The following is an 8,526-nucleotide window of genomic DNA, read 5'->3' as shown; positions in this document are numbered from 1 at the left end:
ACAGAATAGGCTTCTTAACTATTCTGAGTCATTTAGTTCATGAAAACATATGTATTTAATTCCCTCAATGATGTTTTGTGCTTTTCTGATCTTGCTCATATTTTGTTAAATTAGTACTAAGTGTCACTTGTTTCTGTTTTAACTGATATTTTAGATGGCACTCTTGAAACATTTCAGTTTTCAATTGCTCTTGCTGTGTATAGAAATACACAACTAATTTTGGCACATCGACCTTGTATTCCATAGCATTGCTAAGCTCACTTATTAGTTCTAATAACCTTTTTAAGTACCTTGAGATTTCTACATACAGAGCCACATCATCTCTAATAAGAGACAGTTTTGCTTCTTCACTTCTGACTCATACCTTTTATATATCATCTTGCTTCATTATGTCAGCTACAGCCTTCAGTACAATCTCAAATAGAAATAGAACAGACTTCTCGTGTTCTTCCCCAGTCCTAGGCAGAAAGCATTCAAGTCTTTTACCCTCGGTTATGATGTTAGCTGTGGGATTTTCACAGATGGGCTATGTCAGGTTGAGGAGATTCTCTTGTATATCTAGTTTGCAAAGCATTTTTGCAATGAGTTGATTTTGTCAGATGCTTCACATGCAATTACCGAGTGCACTTTTAGGCAGTAGATGAAAACTGAAGCTCTTAGAGTAGATAACAATGTCCTTTGAGACATTGCAGCAAACCAAAATGAGCCACAGTCTGTCCCCTCTAGCTGTGGCTTCTGCATCAGATTTTTGGTAAGAGGCAAGGTTATTTCTAAAATGAGAGGTTGACAAAGGCGCTGTTAATGTTAGCTGAGCACAGAAGGAGAGACTCAATAAGCAACAACTCAGAGTGGGGACAAAGCAGAGTCCAATTCGCCTGAGCTCATCATGGATGTGTATGTGTGAGTGAAAGGAGGAAAGGAGATGAAAGAAGGAAAGAACAGAAAGAGGACAGGGATGGGGAAATGTAGAAGGAGAGATAGGAAAGAGAATGCAGGGATAGTTAAAAACCTCATGGGAAGAATAAAGGTTCAAGACTTATCACATCTATCTGCACATGCACTGAGAGTGAGCTAACAACCACGATGGGCAACACATGCAGATCTAGCAGCCAGCACATGCAGATCTAGCAGCCAGCACAGGAGCCAGTGATGAGGAGAGCCAGTTAATCCGCTCAGATAAAGTAGAGGCATGAGGCCATGCACATCCTACCTTCTTTCATCATGAAAATGCAGAACATGTCCAACACTGGACGTGTGTCAGGCCCTGTGCTGAACACTTCACACGTATCACCTCCTGCAAACCTCCAGGCAACCCTGTTAGGAAGGTTTTGTTATTCACTCATTGTTCAGGGACAGGCCATGAGCCATGTAGAGGATGGGTAGCATGCCCAGGGCTCCTGTCCAAGTGTAGCGGCCGAGTTCATGAGCAGGTGGTGTGGGCTACAGGGTCTGAGCTCCATCACTGGGCTTCAAGGATCCCCATGCTTTCCTCAGGAATCATAGTGCAGGCGGTGGGGCTACAGGGTCTGAGCTCCATCACTGGGCTTCAAGGGCCCCCATGCTTTCCTCAGGAATCATAGTTGGTCCCAGGGAGGACCTATGGGAGGGACGGCAGCAACAGCGGACACAGGCCTGCTTCAGGTGTCAAGGAAGTGATGCAGCAAATGAACTGTGCCAGAAATCAGAGCAGGATGAGACTTTAGAGCTGAAATTGGTATTATAGGCTTCCAGAGAGCAGGGCATTTGGCGGTGCCTTGTAAGAACTGCTATACGATCCTGGCGCATCTTTTGCTAGCTTTTTCCACTTGACTTTTCACAAAACACTTGCCTTGGATACTTTCTTCTCCATCTTTAAGCCAAAAAAAAGATCTTTTATTGAAAAATAAAGAGAAGGGCTAACAGTGAAAAGCAAAAATCAGTCAAATATTAATTATTTTAAACTGATATAAATTATTCACAAAAGTAGCAAATTGTGACATGTTAATAAATTTTCTACCTAAAAATATAACTAAGCAATAATATTATTTAAAAAAAGAGAGATATAAAGGTTTAAAAAGAAAGACCTCAATGTTGTAAGATGAGTATGATATTATTTACCACCCAGTTAAAATATAGTTTTGAAAGATTTTATAGATAGAAAATACCATCACTTCTCTTGTTTGGAAGTGCATATATATATTCATAGAAATAATATTCAAATGATACACAATAAAATATCTACAGTGACTATTTTTGGTGTTAGGACTATAGATACATTTAATTTTCTTAATTTTATTTTTCAATTTATAGCCATAAAGTGTGCAAAATTACTGATTGATAAATTTAAATATATTTATGTATTTTCCTATATTTACCTTCAAACATCCCTGTCTCGGCTACCTCGTGTCCAGAAATAGAGGAACACAAAGCATGAATGCAGTGCTTGTCACTGGTCATCAGTCTTCTTTGTAGACATTGGAAGAAAGCATGCGGTGTTTTTGTACACTTGAGTGTAAGTAGAGCAGGAGTGTTCATGCATGATTGATATAAAACAAGAGATTCAAATGCAGTGCTTGTCACTGGTCATCAGTCTTCTATGTAGATGTGGGAAGAAAGCATGTGGTGTGTTTGTACACTTGAGTGTATGTAGAGCAGAAGTGTTCATGCTTGATTGATATAAAACAAGAGATTTAACACAAACTCATGTTTTCATATCTTGCTTCTTGAGGTGCTTCTGTTTAATTTAATTTTATTCTATCTTCGGGGGACGCTTGGAAGACACACTTGGAGAGGCGCTGGTCTTGCTCTTAATCAGCAGAGCACATGAGTGTAATTCCTAATTAATAGAAATTCTTTGTCCATGTATGACTATATGCTTGAATAATACACTTGCGGTGGATGTGCCACTCGTGAAAGATTGTCAAAATATCTGGAAATTTAAGAAACACCATCAAGCAATCCATGTTTCTAGACAGTGTTGCTCAGTCTTCTCACTAGACACAAATCCCTACACTTGGCCCCAGATGAACTACATAAGAGTTGTTCCCGTTCCTCCGGAGTTTGTTTTCAAACTTCTGTTGCAGTGTTTTCTTCTGGTGTGTGTGATGGCCTTTTCCCTCTTTTGTGAATGAGGCAGTAGGGAAGAATGAATAGAATGTTCTTCCTCTATAATGAAAGGAAAAATATACTATTTTTTAAGGATCCATTATACTCTTCAGACCTTGATTTAATGTTTTACTCGTACACGATTCTTGTATAGCGGAGGCCTCATATTTCTGAAACTGATTTGCGCATTCCGAAGTGTGTGTATTCACTTTCATCATATATTAGTCTGTTGTACTCCATCTCTCTGGACCATAATAATGTTCTGAAATTTACCTTTACTTAGAAACTGGAAGCTGACATTCACTATGTAATAGATTCCCAAATTGGCCCTTATTTTTCCTCTTTTCCAGCATTATCACTCTTTCTCATGAGGCTTTCAGAGGTATCCTAATCTGATCTTAAGCTGGACACTTAACTCATTTTGGCGAAGGGAATGTTAGCAAAGTGATGCAGGCTAGAGCTGGAGAAGTGTGAGTGTAATGATGTCTGACCTTGCTGGTCTTGCCCTGTCACTGCCACAAGAAGGACGTCCTGAGACTAGCCCACAGATCCCAGGAAGAGGATGAGAGAAGACAGTGGATTTGAGTTGTCAATGTCAATCCAATGGACCCATCAGACATTCAGCTGTCAACTTCCAGAGAGCACGGGCAAGCCTTGCAGGAATCAAACGTGCCACCCACCGCCCACAGCCAGAATGCCAGCTTGCACGCTTGTGACCTCCGCAGACATTTATGTGTCTTGTGTCAGAAGTTTTATGGTTGTTTCTCATGCAGTACTACTGTGGCAATTAATAGATCAGCAATCATGCTATCACACCTCAGTGCTTTCCTAACGAAAATCTAAGATTTTGACATTTGTTTTGGGACAAAGTGGTGGTTGGAAGTTAAAAGTGATTAAAAAAAAAACCTAATATAATGTTGGAAAATGGCAAGGAAAATGTTATAGACAGTTTAGAAAATAATAACCCTAGTTAAATACTTGAGAAGATTTAGAAAACAAACTCAAAACATTGCGTATAGTCACTTAGAACATTTAAGTATATATATTTAAAATACACACACACACACACACACACACACAGACACACACACACCTCCTGGCTCTTTGGGTTTGTAGAGGAGAACCTGTAAGTATATGGATGAAAGTATCTCCTGTCTCTTAGTAGCTGCATATATGACTGAACATCGGGAGAGACATGAAATAAATAATGAAATAGCCAATTTTGAGGCATAATTCAAATAAACTATTACATAAATTTCAGAAATTCTGGGATTTCCGTGGGTTAGAAAGTAAATATGTTTTTCTTTCTCTTCCTCTCTAGCAAAGAAAATTGTGTCACATTAAAATGGCCTCAAGGTAAAAATAAAACCAAATATCTTTATCGTTAAGTCATCTGAAAAAAACAAACCAAGCTGATGCCTAGTAAGGTATTCCTAGCTGAATCTTAAAAAAAAAGAAAAAAGAGGTTCTAAAAATTTAATTTTATTGTTCCATAGCAGCCTGACCTACCCACGGTAGGTCTTATTCATGTCTAGAAAGTAAAGCATTGACACAGATGCACACGCACACACACATATGCACACACACACGCACACACACAAACACACACGCACATACACACACATGCACACATACATACACACAGAAGGCTTTTGGTGCAAGAAGGAAACTAAAATCTGAAACAAAAATTATACATGACTTTTTAGTTTTTTGTTCATTTGACTGCTTATTTCTTAAATTGGTTGCTCTCGCAAAAGCTATAGAAAACAGCAGATTAAAATGACTAAAATATACGACAGTTTCTGGACCCAAAACTTTCCATGGTAGAAAGCTGTATAGAAGGTGCTTTTTCCAGTGTATTTACAGAAGAGTGAAGGAAGCTCTATCAGAAGGCAGAAACAATCCTTGCCCCCAGGTGAAAGAGGATTCGCAGCATTTACTCAACAGATTTCAGAATCGCTATGGACCAGAAACGGCTATTTATCATTGCTTTCCTTTTTCATGTGAAAGTGTTCATTGCAGGGAATCCGTCTCTCTCTCACTAGGTACATTTTGTGTTTCAGAGGCAAATCATTGTCTCTTTAGTTCACAGTTCTCAAGCTGAAGAAGAGAGAAACATGAATGTAAAACAGGTCACAGGACCCTGGACAAAATGAAACTCAACATGGGAGGCGACGTGAGAAGATCCTAGTGATGGATTTAAGCATGTTTTTAAAGTGGGAAGACAGTGAGAATTATGGGTAGAACATTGACTATCACAGATTGAAAAAAATCTGGTCCCCTTCCAAGAATGTTCGCCCTTTCCCCCAGAACATTGCAGTGATGTTCCACCTTCCACCTGGCCTCAGTTCCAAGACTCACTTTGGCCAGGCCAATATGATGCAAGAAGATGCTGGGAAAGTGTTTGTGCAATTGTATTTGCTTTTTCTCTTCACAGCATTCATCACTATGAGAAAGACATACTTGAGCTACCCATTTGGTCCTAAGGAGGATGAAGCATGCTGTGTGACAGAGACAACCAGCAGACATTTGAGCCAGGACAGCCTTCTTTTAAAAAGTAACATGCCAGAGTTGGCTTCAATAGATTCTAGTCCTTAAGAAATGCAACCCTGAAAAATACATTCTAAGTCTAGACTGAAGTGTGTGCCCTGAGTATATGCACTTCTTAGCCTGTAAGTCAGGCTTCAGAATTAAATGCATTTTCAGAAAATCCAGCTCATTTTGTCTGATCTACTACTTTGGAGGAAGAAAAATTCTATGACAATTTTTTAAGGAGATCCTGCATTAGTACACTGTGATTTAATAATTTAACAGATCTGTGGCCCTATGCCTAATCATTGATGGAAAATGTCACCAAAAATAGATTATATGTGGGGGGAAATAGGGTCTGGTGTCTGATATGCTGGTATATACTTGTGAAAACCAATTTACCTGAGGAATAAATGCGATATCATTTAATTTATGTGGAACAGCAAATGCAGTCTAGCAACTTTTTTCTGACTACAGTTTCCATCTTCTAAAATCTAAAAATAAGAATTACATTTTCATCAGTAAAAGGCATTAGAATAGCAGAAGCTGGAATTTTCCATTTGTATGCATGCTAAGTAGTCACTTCATCCTAAAGCTATAAATGAAAATCTTTTATATGGTAAATTCGGAATAATTACAGAGCCACAATGTAGTAAATACTGCAGCCAACAATGTTCTATGAAAACAAAAACTTAATTTTCAGTTTTTATCACGTTGTTAATATTTGGCCTTTTATGAATAAGGTTTTAAATGTCTCCAGTGAATGGCACAGACTATGTTCCAGTTGCAGTTTTTTTTTTTTTTCTGGTAAGATATAGTTCTTCTTTCAAAGTAGGAAATGTTCAGAAAGCATATTTGGCTTAATATGTGATAATTTTTCTTTTGATAACACAGTGAATAATTTTAGAAAAGAAGTTGCTTTTCTAAGCATTTATCAGCTATCTCTCTCTGGAGAAGCCTTACATTTTTATGTTCTTATTTTGTCACATCTAACTGAAATTCTTTCAGATAGCTTTATCTAAAGGTCAGTTACCTGTGCCATCCAATTTAATTTTATCTACAAAGTTTTGAGAGTCTGGATTTGGATTATAGATAGGTAAAGATAAGCGTAATGTCATAGGCATGTACACACCTTGGCAGCCAGAATTGCAGCTTGCTAACCAACAAGGATTTGCAGTGAGCTAGCAGCAGAAGTGGGTAATTGGGGGAAAATGCCCTCTGACAGTTAACCTCAAAACAACTTCTAATGGATTAGAGCAGAAAAAAATAGTCACTTAAAAACTATGAGTGGGCTGCTAGACGAGCTAGACTTATCAGGGTTCCAAATAAGAGAAAAACAAGTGAAAAGATGTGCACAAGCAAACACTCCCAGTGACATCAAAAAAGGGAGGCTTAAAAAGTAGATTTTTAATATTCTATCTTATTGACAATAAAATCTCTATCAGGGAATAGATGTTTAGGCTATTTAGCTTCAGTGATTGTATTAGTCCGTTTTCATGCTGCTAATAAAGACATACCCGAGACTGGCTAATTTATACAGATAAAAAGGTTTATGGGACTTACAGTTCCATGTGGGTGGGGAGGCCTCACAATCATGGCAGAAGGCAAAAAGGAGATGGATGGCAGCAGGAAAAGAGAGAGTGCATTTACAGGAAAACTCCCACTTATAAAACCACCAGATCTCATGAGACTTATTCACTATCACGAGAACAGCATGGGAAAGACCTGCCCTTTGATTCAATTACCTCCCACCGGGTCCTTCCCCAAACACGTGGGAATTCAAGATGAGATTTGGGTGGGGACACAGCCAAACCATATCAGTGCTATTAAATAATAAAATTGGCTAACTAAACCCTTTAGTTCTGATTTCATGCTCAACAAACAATGTTTGATTTCCATCTGGTTTCTCCTGTAGGGATTCCCATACAAGAGAATATGTGGGGCTTTGCAGGATAAGAATATCAGCCTTTGTGACAGTATTACTTTTGCTTCCAGGCAAATACTGGTCTTTTGCTTTTCCTGATCAGTCTGGTGAATGCATCTTCTGAATTAAATCTCCCAAATGCACTGGCACAACCAAATTATTTTATTTGTTTCCATGTACTTTTCCTCCAAGGTCTGGGCACCACGTCCCAGAAGATCTTGTGGAAATCCTACATTCTCTCCACTGGCTTTAGGGAAGGATCCTTCCCTGCCTCTTCCAGCCTCTGGTGAGTCCCGTGGTTCCTGACCATTTAGGAGCATACTCCAATCTTCACGTCCATGGTTATATTTCCTTCTCTCTTTGTGTGCTCATGTCTTCTCCTCTTCTGACTTTTATGAGGATACTTGTACTTGTCACTGGATTTAGGGTCCACCCATGTAATCCAGGAGGATCTTACTCATCTCAAGGTCCTGAGCATCTGCAAAAACCCTTTTTTCCAAAGAAGGTCACATTCACAAGGTCTGAGTATGAGAACATAGACATATCCTCGGGGAGCTATTACTCAACACACAACACGTATTAGTTTTATAATAACCATCTTTTGCCATTGAAATTAACTTCATTTATTCATATTTCCAGTAAAGAACTTTCAAAACCTCCCTCAACAGGCAATCCCTCCTTGGCAAATTCTTCATGCTTGATTTAGAATCATTTCTTTGATGTCGTCAAGCTTGGTTGCTTCATCCTGAAGCCTAATGGGAGAAGAAGGTAAAAATGTATAGGATTCAGTTTCAGTCCTCACTGAAATGCAGGTCACTCATTCATCAAGGAGACTTTCTATTACTGGAGGAACATTTTTATTTGGAATGTAATGGAAAAATCATTAATGCTCATTGCATCGCTCATTATGCAAATCAATAATAAGCATTATAATATCATTAATCCTACATTGAAAGTGTCATCAATGTGTTTTTTAGGATGAAATTAGG

This window comes from Pan paniscus, chromosome 8 (assembly GCF_029289425.2).
Source record: "Pan paniscus chromosome 8, NHGRI_mPanPan1-v2.0_pri, whole genome shotgun sequence".
Taxonomy (NCBI): Eukaryota; Metazoa; Chordata; class Mammalia; order Primates; family Hominidae; genus Pan; species Pan paniscus.
The sequence above is the reverse complement of the archived record's forward strand: the minus strand, read 5'-3'. Positions refer to the sequence as shown.